We start from the raw sequence: 14039 nt of genomic DNA, 5'->3' as shown, positions 1-14039 counted from the left end.
TTTTAATTAGTGGAGTTTCCTTTGTTTACCCGCGTTTTTTATGTCGAACGAAACTTGAAGTCAAAGTAATAGTAATATATGAAACTAATATGTTAGAATGTTAGAAAACCAACGAAGTCACGATTGCTGTACGAAGTATGACTTTTTTCATAATTTTAAAATTTTGAATTTATTCTTCAAAATCTATGTTGTTCCCTTTAAATTAATCTCCCTTCGCCTAAATGCACTTGTGCCAACGTCTTTTCCAATCCTCGAATAAAGTGTTAAGATCAATTTTCGGAATAGCCTTCAAGGCGCGTAGCAATTGACGTTTTATGATTTTAATTGACTCAAAACGGTTTCCCCGGAGCAGTCGTTTGAGTTTTTTGAGTAGCCAGAAGTCACACGAAGCTAAATCAGGTAAATACGAGTTGGCGGACCATACTTTTTGCCTCTTTTTTCGAATAGCTTCCCGCAATCGACGTATAACACTCAAAGAGTATGCCTTGTTGATAGTTTGACCGGTCGGAAGGAATTCGGAGTGCACCACACCCCGATAATCGAAGAAAACTATCAACAAAACTTGATTTTTGACCTGCTTTAACGCGTTTTTTCGGGTTCGGATCACCCTTGCCCCAATCGGCCGATTAATCGTCTGTTGTTGACGGCCGTTCTGGCTAGATATCACCGACAGTCATACCAACATAAAAAAATGGTTTTTCGCGCGAAATTTAAATTAAAAATTCATTTGCCCATAGTAGTATATGCATAGAATGTGTATTGCCCAGAATTCATAAGCATATTATCATCGTGCTCTGCGTCTTAGATTAATAGGTATCACTTTGCAAGCACTCAATAAGAATGGTGTGCATTTATTTCTTTATAAAGTGAGATTAGGACAAAGAGTATTATCGACCGACCGAAATAAGTTTATAAGAGTGTTTGGCTGTAGTTTCTGGGGATTCCGCTGTAACCTGGCAGCTATGTATTTTACACTAATATGGAAGAAACTCGAAGCTAATGTATTCCGGACTAGTTTAGAGAACACATTAAGCCAGCTCAAAGCCAGTATAGACGCTATCATCAGATGAAATGCATACCTCTCTGTAAGAGACCAGTACATCTACGCTACAGATTGGAGTTTAATCTTGTACACATGGGAGGGCAGCAAGTCTCTTCCAATAAGGTCATAGAAGTTTACTAATTTAACGTCTTTTAGTCATCCCGTGTGACGGCCGTTTTTTAAAAGGTTTTTTAGAATTTTTTGTAGAGAAATTATAATACACATAGTTTCCAAATAGGGATGATATGATTTCTAAGTGTCATTTTGGCCAATTTTAATATGTCACGGCGGATTGTAATCGGCTTACATCCGTATAAAATTATTCTCACTGAAGAACTGAACGCATTGGACCACCACTAACGTCGTGAATTTGTAGTTTTTGCCTTGGTACAACTTGAAAATTACAACCATTTTTGTAAGAAGAACATCTTCGCCGATTAGGCTCACTTTCATCTCAGTGGTGCACTAAATAAACAAACTTTCAACACTGATGCGAAGAAAGTCCACGAATTCTTTCTAACATACCTGAATTGACGTGATTTTTGGTCTGCTGAAATTATCAGTCCGTACTTTTTTCGAAATGAAGCTGGTGACACTGTTACTGTCAATAGAAAGCGGTATAGATCAATGATAACCAACTTTTTATGGCTGCAGTTGGACGAAGTTGATCTTCATAACATTTGGTTCTAAAAAAAATGAAGCTACTGCCACACAGCAGAAAAATTGGATTCGTTAAATTCGTTCCGGAAAAAAAGTCGTCGAAGCCATTTAAATTATATTACAGAGCTTGTCCGGAAAGTAATAGAACTGATCCGCGACTATATTTCGGAGCATGCGCGCACCGACTGATTTCGGTGGAGGGCGTTCCTAGCTAGCGAACGAGTGGCTGGTCAGTTGTCTTCGACCACCGGGAGAGTCAGAACAAATATTTTCACGCGACGTGTTTCTGTGAGTGGTGAAAATGCAGCATTCGTTAGAGCAGAGGTAACCGATTAAATTCTGTGTGAAACTCGGTAAATCTGCGACAGAGACGATTGATATGATCAAGCTGGCTTACCTAGATGATGCTTTAGCGAGAAGTGGCGTTATCGGTGGCACCAGGCCGTTTTTGGATGGCCGGGAAGAAGTCGCTGATGAAGACCGAGCTGGGAGACCTGCGACTTCGACAAACACCGACAATGTGACTCGTGTGCGCAAAGTTTTGAACTCAGACCGTCGACTAACTTAACTTTATTCATTTAGTTGCCCAGATGTTAAATCTATCAAAATCTGTGGTTAACGACATTATGACAGAGTATTTGAACATGCGCAAGGTGTTCGCGAAAATGGTCCCAAAAGTGCTCACTGACGACCAGAAATTGAGGTGAGTGGAAGTGTGATCCGCAGCCGCCCTCTTGCCCAGATTTGTTATGTTTCCTTGCCTGAAAAGATCGACATAAGGCACGCATTTTGAGACGACAGAGGGCAGCATGCACCTCGTCTCTCAAGGCTATTCCGTAGAATGCCTTCCGTGACGCCTTCAATGCTTGGAAATTGCGCTGGCAGCGCTGCATCGATGCAGAAGGAGCCTTTTTTGAAAGTTTTTAAACACTTGTAACGACTGGTTCACTAAATTTTTTTTAATCGACTCAGTCCTATTACATTCCGGACAAACCCTGTATATTCAAAACTTTATTGTATCGAATGTACTTCATATTAAATAAAACATATTTGAATGTTCTTAAAAATTATTGTATACTTTTGAAAATAAATCATATTACTCTTACTTTTTACATGTACATTAGAGTGGGTCAATTTGTATGGAGCAAAAAAAATGCACCAAGCGCTTAGAAAAGTAGAAATGTCACTAAGAAAAATTCTGCTTCGAGCTACACTCTCAAAACATTTTTATAATCGAGAAACTTTTATTTGTTTTTTTTTTTTCTTCAATAAATGAAATTTGGAAAATCATTTTACTGGAGCCGAAAACATCAAGCTGTGACCGTACAGGTGCTGCTACACCTTCTCAGCAGCGTTCTTTTTGTGATGCATATCAAGTTGATCTTAAGATCTCTATATACTTGCAATTTTTAGAAAGTGCTCTACACAAAATAATACCGTTATATGGGAGGTGGCCGTAGTTTTTGCCCAATTTTAATCATTTTCATAATCTCACCTAACTAGGTACAATCTAAAATGTGTACCAAATTAGTCGAACATGCGCAAGACGTGTGCGATTAGATGGTCACTCAAAAGTGCTCACGGTGACGATTCCAGAATTTTCATATTGTGGAATTTCTGGTGCAATACAACACCGAATACCAACTCAGATCTGTTTCCTTCAACAGTTATTAAAATTTCCGATCTTTAGTGTTTTCAAAAATTACCGTTATATGAGGGGGCGAGGGTATTATCCGATTTCGATCATTTTCCAGATATCTCTTAAGTAGGCTTTGTCCGTAGATATGTATACCAAATTTGAACGAAATCGGTGGGGTGGTTCCAGAGATATACATATGAACTCATTTTGAAAGTTTTTAGAAAATTTCTGTACTGTTCACTAATTTTCTGCTTAAATACAACATCAGTCCAAATTTGAGCATTCTTCGATAGACAAACCCTGTATATTCAAAACTTGGGATTTTTTTTTACTTCATATTAAATAAAACCGGACTCGATTTTCATTTGAGTTTTCTTGGCCAAAAGTTATCGTTTTTACGATTTTGATAACCGCTTTGTCAAGAAAAAAATTGACCCACTATAATGTATGTACATACATTCATCTCCCAAAAGTGTCTACAATAATATTGATGAAATATTTGCTATATTTGAATATTTGTGTATTTTTATTCAAACAAAATGGCAGTCAATAAAATATCTTTAAAATGATACCCTTGCTACATACTCATGTGTGTCTGGAGGGAGTGTAAATAATAGTCAAGTGAATGCACACTTTCTTATTTGCTTGTATGTCTCGAGGTTAGCGACTTCTTTACAAGTGATGTATAGGGAAATAACTAAGGGCGCTCTGAGAACGGGTGAAACCAATTCGACGAAAATGAAAGAAATACATATAATGAGGATGACGGATATTAATTCATTAATTGGGTAATATACAAAATTATGAAGCAAAGTGGTCGCAAATTATTATATCCAATATACGGACCGAAGGGTATTTATTGGGAAGTAGGTGTGGCTAGATATTAATAGGTCCTTTTTCCTTCTCTTAGTCGCTTATGCTTTGGTAAGAAATTACACAAGTCGAATATATTTGTACTACTTGTTGAATTCAGGATAGAAATATTAAATTATTAGAAAAGATATATTTGAGAAATGGTCGCTGTCATTAGCGAATTTGTGAGGTTAGGCGAGTGAGCAGTAACAAACAATGGACAGAATTGAGAAGGACTGTAGCTTCTCGCACAGGGGCGTATCCACGTGGGGGTTGAATGTGGAGAGTTATAACCTCATCCCCCAACCAAAATAGTTCTTGTCTAGTTTCTTCTCGCATTCCATTTCCATACTCCGCAATCTTTTGCGCTGTCAAAGTTCTAACACACAGACCGTTATATTATTTATGGTGTTTAAAACGTTAGGTGATACAAATTAAAGTGTACTGTTTTATACCCACAAATGTTGCCAGGTGGGTATGAAACTGCATAATGTTGCAAGGGTACAAAACAACAGCAACACATAAGCATATAGCCGTGAAGCTTTGTTTTGGCTTCATTGAGAAATTCCACTTCAGCACCGAAGTGGCCGCAGGGTATTTGTAATAATAAAAATTAAAATAACTGTGAAGGGGGGAGAGAGGAGGAAGCGAATGTATGCAAAGCAAATTTGAAAAGTCCGAAACATTTTAACTGGATTTACAAATCACTGCGCACCGGAAGTCAACAAAATGATTGAATGGAAAGTGGGAATGGCAAATGTAAGCGAAAAGCCAGGGTGTTGTTAGTGTTTTTAGTGGTATAAAGTGCCAACAACAATTTGCAGCGAAATATAATACACCCACATACGCACACACAAACAAATCAGTGTAAATAAACGGATGCAGCAAGCGAAAAAGTTAAATTATAAGTGCCCCAAGGATCAATACATCCAAGCGCACTTATACACACACAGTCACACACACATATATGGGTGATTACGTGTACTCATATGTCGGAATGTCAAGAGTAAATATGTACAATAAAGCTGAAAATGTGGGTGGACCTGCCGAGCGCGTTACTTCAAACACACACACATACACGCATACATACGCAACTACAAATATATATGTATATGTATATTTGTGAAGTGCAGTGTTGATATTTGTGGTAGTGAACCAGAAAATATTGCTTTCATTTGGTTGAATGTACATGAGTGTGTGTGTCTGCGTGACGGCGTATGTGTAGGTGGGCATTGCTTTTGTTGCACGTATGCGCGCTTGCGATTCGTTGACGCGTTTGAAATACGACCGCAGCCATCACGTTTGAAGTTGCAATAAGCGCTCCGATGTTGTGTGACATAGCAATAACAAGTGCGGCGCCCAAAGGCCCAAGGACAGTGTGTGTGTGTTTAGTGGATTGCGGGGCACAGTACCAAATCTGTGTGCCCCAACGCTGCACGCGTGACAAAGTGTAAACAATGGAGGCAAACGTTATTGCACAACGGCCAGTTAAACGCTGCTCGGGATCGATTGGCCAGCGCCATGGCAATTGCAACTGTCACGGCTTTGGATGAGCGTGTTAATGAAACCTTACTTTGTGCAGCGGCTGCATTATGGCGACGAAGCGTTGGCCACTCCGTGACACTCTGATCTATCTCATTATATACCTATACCTTTGAACCGATGGCTCTGGGTATGTGTTTGCCGTCTAATTAGTATTGACTGATATAAACTCTGCTTCATTGATTGAGCTTCGATGCCGCGTGTTAATACGAATATTAGAACGGTTTATAATTAAAGGATGATATGGTTGAGTCGTCACTTTGTTCAGTTACAAACATTCATGCATAGAAAATGTCATTCATGGTACAATATTCCACACTAATGAGACGGCTTTCAGGAAAAATTAAACATTTACTTCCCCCTTAGTGGGAATTACGGTTTTTAGTTTTTAATATCAACACATGACGATCTTGTCACCGCTTGGTTGAAAGATGTATATAACGGGTGATTTTTTTGAGGTTAGGATTTTCATGCATTAGTATTTGACAGATCACGTGGGATTTCAGACATGGTGTCAAAGAGAAAGATGCTCAGTATGCTTTGACATTTCATCATGAATAGACTTACTAACGAGCAACGCTTGCAAATCATTGAATTTTATTACCAAAATCAGTGTTCGGTTCGAAATGTGTTTCGCGGTTTACGTCCGATTTATGGTCTACATAATCGACCAAGTGAGCAAACAATTAATGCGATTGTGACCAAGTTTCGCACTCAGTTTACTTTATTGGACATTAAACCAACCACACGAATGCGTACAGTGCGTACAGAAGAGAATATTGCGTCTGTTTCTGAGAGTGTGGCTGAAGACCGTGAAATGTCGATTCGTCGCCGTTCGCAGCAATTGGGTTTGTGTTATTCGACCACATGGAAGATTTTACGCAAAGATCTTACACCAAATAAAATACAGCTCGTGCAAGAACTGAAGCCGAACGATCTGCCACAACGTCGAATTTTCAGTGAATGGGCCCTAGAAAAGTTGGCAGAAAATCCGCTTTTTTATCGACAAATTTTGTTCAGCGATGAGGCTCATTTCTGGTTGAATGGCTACGTAAATAAGCAAAATTGCCGCATTTGGGGTGAAGAGCAACCAGAAGCCGTTCAAGAACTGCCCATGCATCCCGAAAAATGCACTGTTTGGTGTGGTTTGTACGCTGGTGGAATCATTGGATCGTATTTTTTCAAAGATGCTGTTGGACGCAACGTTACGGTGAATGGCGATCGCTATCGTTCGATGCTAACAAACTTTTTGTTGCCAAAAATGGAAGAACTGAACTTGGTTGACATGTGGTTTCAACAAGATGGCGCTACATGCCACACAGCTCGCGATTCTATGGCCATTTTGAGGGAAAACTTCGGACAACAATTCATCTCAAGAAATGGACCCGTAAGTTGGCCACCAAGATCATGCGATTTAACGCCTTTAGACTATTTTTTGTGGGGCTACGTCAAGTCTAAAGTCTACAGAAATAAGCCAGCAACTATTCCAGCTTTGGAAGACAACATTTCCGAAGAAATTCGGGCTATTCCGGCCGAAATGCTCGAAAAAATTGCCCAAAATTGGACTTTCCGAATGGACCACCTAAGACGCAGCCGCGGTCAACATTTAAATGAAATTATCTTCAAAAAGTAAATGTCATGAACCAATCTAACGTTTCAAATAAAGAACCGATGAGATTTTGCAAATTTTATGCGTTTTTTTTTTAAAAAAAGTTATCAAGCTCTTAAAAAATCACCCTTTATTATAGGCTGAGAGAATGTTGAATTTAAATCAAAGAAAAAACTTTAATTATTTTGCATACAAAATTTCTATCTAACATTTTTGTCTCCTATCAGTCTCTATCAGTCTCTATCTATCGACATCGGTTCGATATTAGTAGGCATTCAAACTGTTCGTTCTTTCATTTGAAAGCGTTTTAAAGTTGAAAAAGAGTGCGTAAAGCCTTTTCATTTATAAAAATATATAGATGATCTGACCTATGCGTTCTTTTGAGATGCCAGTCAATTTCGTTTTACGGTCAGTCAACAAAACTTCACGAATATTCGCCACGTTTTTTGGCTATTGACATCTGCAGCCTTCTTTGTGGGTATGCAGTACAGTTACGTTGAATATGTTAAAGCTACTTTATCGCATCACCTAACAAATTATTGATTTAAGGTGTTTTCATCATCAGGAAATATTGTTTTACTAGGGCCGCTATATATATTTCTGGCCTAATAATGAAAATAGGAATATTTATCAACGAAAATGGTTTTATTGTTTCTAAAAATATTCTCCATCAAGATTTATACACTTTTGCAGGCGCTCAAAGCAATTTTCGAAGCACTTTTTCCACTCCGATTGAGACACCTCCAAAACATGGTTTTTGAATGCTTCAACAGCATCTTCTGGCGACGAAAATCGTTGACCACGCATTATTTTCTTGATGTGTGGGAATAAAAAGAAGTCATTGGGTGCCAAGTCAGGGCTGTACGGCGGATGACCCATCAATTCGACGTTTTGGCCGGTCAAAAAAGCACTGGCTTGAGCCGATGTGTGAGAGCTCGCATTGCCATGGTGCACAATGATTCGTCTTTTCTTGTTCGTTTTTCGAAATTCTCCGAAGACTTAAGGCAAACAAATGGTGGTGTACCACTCAGAATTGACCGTCCTACGTTGCTCAAGCGGAACAGTCGCCACATGACCAGTTTTGCCGAAGAAACAGGCGACCATTTGCTTCGAAGTGCTTCTTCCACGAACAACTTTCGTTGGATTTGGCTCGTCTTGGAAGACCCACACGGTCGATTGCTGTTTTGTTTCGGGCTCATACGCATAGATCCATGATTTGTCACCTGGTGACGATCTTATAAACGTCTTTTGAAGCACCGCGATCGTATTTTTTCAGCATTTCTTTACACCAATCCACACGAGCCTTTTTTGAGCGATTGTCAAATTGTGCGGGATCCAACGAGAACAAACCTTTTTTACGGCCAGGTGTTCATGCAATATCGAATGTATGCTGGTGGGAGAAATGCATAGGTATGTCTCTATCTGAAGGTATGTTACATGACGGTCTTGCATTATCAGTTCACGTACGGCATCGATGTTTTCTGGCACAACGGCTGTTTTTGGACGACCTTCACGGAATTCGTCTTTGAGCGAGCGTCGGCCACGATTGAATTCGTTGTAACAGTTTTTCACAGTGCTATAGGATGGTGCTTCATAGCCATACAAAGATTTTAGTTCATCGATGCACTCTTGCCGTGATAATCCACGTCGAAAGTTGTGAAAAATGATCGCACAAAAATGTTCACGAGTTAATTCCATTTTTTGGCCGAGATGAATTTTTTAATTCCCTGTAAATAAAACAATTCACGATTAAATGACAAAACGTTCTGAGTGATGTTTTGCTAAAAAATGTCAAACTTTCCAATGGAAATGTCAGATTGCACCTGGCAACGCTTAATATTGCCTAGTTCAGAAATATATATAGCAAACTACGTAACATATATATTGAGCAAAATGAAGGCTTAAAGGCAGAGATAATATCGTAAATGATTTCATTGGGTGTATTTGGACTAAGAGAAGGTGTGGAATGTGCGTGCATTATGTATTATGTTTATGAAGATAATACACACATTTTGGCCGACATATTCGACTTAAGGTCTGCTAAAATAATGAAAATCATTATAACGGGTAATCCAATTATTTTCAATAGCGTTTATTTGACAGATCCCGCGTTAGTCGTGTCAAACTGTCATGTTATGAATTGAACTTGGACTGGCGTATGGACCGGGTTGGCTGATTTTACTTCGAAATCTTAAATTGAAGGCGTACAAAATATTGCTTGTGCAAGAACTGAAGCCGCTGACAGCGCTTCGTTCTACGAGCTCTTCAAAAGATCCAAGAAAATCCGGCTCTTTCGAGCCAAATTTCTCTCAGCGATGAGTTATATTTCTGTGTCAGTCGGTATGTAAGCAAGCAAAATAGCCACATTTGGGACGAAGAGCAACTTGAAGAGACTCAGGAGCTGCCATTTCATCCATAAAAAAACAACAACAATGGTTTACTGTGGTTTGTGGGCCGGTCGAATCACATTTCTTCAAAAATGATGACGGTGAGAGCGTAATCGTCAATTGTGACCGTTATCGCGCCATGATAACTGACTAATTAATGCCTGAAATTTAAACTCATGATCTCAGCGACATTTACTTTCAACAGTACGGCTCCACTTCACATCAATCAATGGATATATTGAGAAAGACTACGGTGAACAGATAATTTCACATTTTGGGCCGGTTAATTAGCTACCAAGACCGTGTAATATCACACCGTTATACTTTTATTGTGAGGGCATGTAAAGTCTAAAGTCTATGCGGACAATCCCGCTTCGATTTAGGGTGTGGCACAAAACATCACGCGTATCATTCATCAGTTACCAGTCGACCGATTGAGAAATGGATTTAACGGATGGACCATCATTAATATACCCCACCGTTATTTTCGTTAAAAAGGGAAGTACTGAGGCCCACAATTTCTTTATCTCGGGGATTTAAAAATCATGATTACGTTATGATCAATTTTACAGATAGTCGAAGACTATCAAAAAACACTATTTGCGCAAAGTTTTATCTTAACATATTGTTTAGTACTCGATTTGTACACGGTGAAGTGAAAGATTCGTAAGGAATTTATAATTTTGTTATATGGTAAGAAAACGTGATTGTCGTTCGATTTCGCTAATTTTTATACCATTACGAGGTGTGTTCAAAAAGTATCGCGAATTTTGAATTTGCGCGGGTTACGTATATTCGAATTTCGAAGTTTTTGTGGCGTTATGTTGGTACTCATGTCTCTCACTTATGCCGACAAGCTCGGCCATTTTGAATGTTCATTTAATTGTTGACTGCTGCTTTGCTTGCACGTGTTTTGGATCGTTTTCGATTTTTACATATCAAAAAAATTGCACCACGATAACGCCCCTGCTCACACATCGTTGCTTGTGCACGACTTTTTGGCCAAAAACAACACACTAATAATGCCGCAGCCACCGTATTCCCCAGATCTGGCCCCCTGTGACTTTTTCTTGTTCCCTAAATTGAAGAGGCCCATGAAAGGACGACGTTACGCTTCTCTTGACGAGATAAAGACGGCATCGAAGGTGGAGCTGAAGAAGATAAAAAAAAAATGATTTTTTGAAGTGCTTCGAAGATTGGGAAAACCGTTGGCACAAGTGTATAATATCTCATGGGGATTACTTTGAAAGAGACAAAATAGATATTCATGAATAAATAAATAATTTTTGAAAAAAACACAAAATTCGCGATACTTTTTGAACACACCTCGTATATAGGAATGGTCATGAATAGTCATGTTAAGTACCAGCTTTGGTTGAAATTAGTAAAGCAGGTTCTGCGTTATAGAATTTTATCTAAAGATGGGCGGTGTCAAACCGATTACCGATGTGTTGATTGTAGTTTCCACATACATACCATAACATTGGCATTGAATGCGGAGTGGGCGTGGTTTTATCCGATGTGACCCATTATCATAGTTCTGGACATTTCGCTAATGTGTTTACTATTATTAGGGAGGGGCATCAAGCCGATTTTTCAAAAGTACTCAAATCACAGGTGCCTGTACCGAGTAAGTTTTATATCAGTATGATTCTTTATATGTTTTCGCAATTTCTACTAAGAGCTCAGAAAAAAATCTAACATTCTTCACTCGGAAGAGTCAATCGGTTCAATGGATGACTTTTATTCGGTACACATTTCGGTGAGTCAGTTAGTTTCTAATAGAACTCAGCGTAATAAAATGGTTAGTGCTGCTTTGATAATTAGCAAATGTTATGAATTTTAGAGTTTGAACTTATTTTTGGGTAAATGTTCTTTCTAGATAATCAATTTGAACGCTATTTTGGAGATAAACGTCCAATTTTTCTAATTTTCTCTCCATAGCTGTCCTTATCTCACCAATAGCGTGACCAATACAGACAACTGATTAGACATGCCTCCTCAAAAGGTAGTCCAGAATAATCAAGTCACATAAACTTGGCGACCACCTGAGGTGCAAACTCAGTTATAATGTTCAGTTATGAAAAGCTCTTCCCACGAAAATGGTGTTTCAAGCGCTGAATTAGTTGTTGCTGAAACTATTTAGAGCTTGGTTAGTGGTTTAATTAAAAAGAAAATTGGTCAGATTAAGGTTCTTACGTATGATATATGTAAATTAGGTCATCATTAGGCCCATTGTGCTCCCATATATAATTTCTGAGCTAAATTGTTTGCCTTTACGGCTCAACACTGCCGTTAACGTTAGGTTTACGTTCATTTTTAATAACCTATTGACCCATAAAACACATGCTTGGGGAATCACTCAAGGCGTCAAAATACTGTATTCTTTCTTCATGATTGTTTGCTTTTCTAATGAAAATGATTTGATTATGGAAAGGTCATTTAATCTTGTATCACAAAAGAAAAATTGTATTTGTAAGGCCTTACATTTTAATTTGCCGAGTTATGCTGAACATAAAGCCCCACATACATATACATATTTTTTTAATGAAAAATTTGAACAATTTTAGAAAATTAAAAACTTGATTACGTTTCGTATTTCTGTTAGCTTCACCCTTTCCCGTGCACATCAGCACCAAACAATGTTCCAGCATCACTGAAGGCATTCAGAACAGCTGATTTTTTGGCATCAATTACACAGAGTACTGTTAGCAAGGAAAACTCACAAAACGGCATTTTTGATGTTTGCTTACTCATTTACTCTCACGCATGCGCAGTGTGAGGAGCAAAACATCGCCACAACATCGAATGTAGAGCATTGTGTCAGGTCAAAACTTCTTCATAATCACAATTTCCTTGCACATGTGCGCACTTAAAGCATTAATGTTACTTGCAACAACAAAAACTGAAATTAACTATGGTAACTAGTAAACAACTTCATCATCTGCATTATTGGTGAGGCCACCCACCGACATTAGCCTTGTCACGCTTCGCTGGCTGTGCCGCCACCTTCACTGCTTTTCCACACACTTTTGTTTTCATTGGGTTAATCGGCGTCAACACTTCGTTTTTACCGTTGTTTGTCAGCGCCTTGCAGCTACCAGCACACACAGTCGAATTTCGACAACTCAACAGCACATACACACACACCCACATGCTCACCGATAATATTTGACTTCACTGCCGCGTTTGTTTGCCTATCGTATTTGTGTGTTTATTGTGTGGGTGTGCGTATGTGTGGGTGATTTCGTGTGCCTGCACAAACCGCATCCGTTGCGGTAGGTCGGAATTTCGCTGTTCTTCAGCGCGCTATGCCTATGTAGGCCTGTAGCTGTGTGCGTGTGTTCAAGTGTGCACAGGAGCTTTGCTGGTATTTTTCGTTCTCTGAAACGCTGCCGCGGCACACTGTTCGTGTTAAGACGCTAATGCCTTGGCCTGTGAGTGGTTTACGTTGAGATTTCGCGTTCAGGTTAAAGAAGGTCGTTTATTCAAATTCGGTGGCACATGCTTTGCATCAAGTTGGAATTTCGCGACACTTTAATATGTAGATAGGGTTAAAGAAAAAATGTAGGAAGGTTTAGCCATTGAAGTGACAGTTGGCACATAATGAATTTTACGCAGTAATGTAACATATGCCATCTGCATTAAATAAAACGTTAAAAAAGAAGAGATTTTTTCAATTATTTCTAATTACCTAATATCATTTGAGACGCTTTATGGTTGTATTGGTGCCTGTAAAAGTACGAAATCCAAATTCAACTAGTCTCGTATGGTTTTGTTTTCGGTGACTCTCTCGCATGATTTTCCCAACCGAAATACCAGCTTTGAGAAATATGTCTGTACCAATTTTTGCGAAGTTTTGCAAGGCACTGATGAGTATTAATCAGGCATTCAGTTGCTTATTCTTTGCCCTTAATATATGTATTTTGAAGCAGCCTTTCTAACGACGTATTTTAAAGATTGCAAAAAGGCTATTAAAAACATTAAAAAACAACTTTGCTTGGTCTAAGAAATTCTATAAAAAAGTTGTTCAAAGAGGGAATAAATGGACCCTTGAATACAATACGGGAGAGATTTCAGAGCTCTGGCATCAAACGCAACATAACTGCAAACGCTATTCAACTATCAAAAGCCCACATAGAAAAAATGTTACATTGGTCGCAGAAAAGCTTTGCAGAAAAATTAATCATAAGTGAAAGAAGACTATGATCCGAAACGTAGCATCTATTTATGGGATATCAATGAAGTTCTTTATTTCTGTGAAAGTACACTCGATGCCACCATGTATAGGACTCGATTTTTTTGCAT

Source organism: Bactrocera dorsalis, chromosome 1, assembly GCF_023373825.1.
Source record: "Bactrocera dorsalis isolate Fly_Bdor chromosome 1, ASM2337382v1, whole genome shotgun sequence".
In the NCBI taxonomy this organism is placed as follows: Eukaryota; Metazoa; Arthropoda; class Insecta; order Diptera; family Tephritidae; genus Bactrocera; species Bactrocera dorsalis.
Note: the sequence above shows the minus strand (reverse complement) of the source record.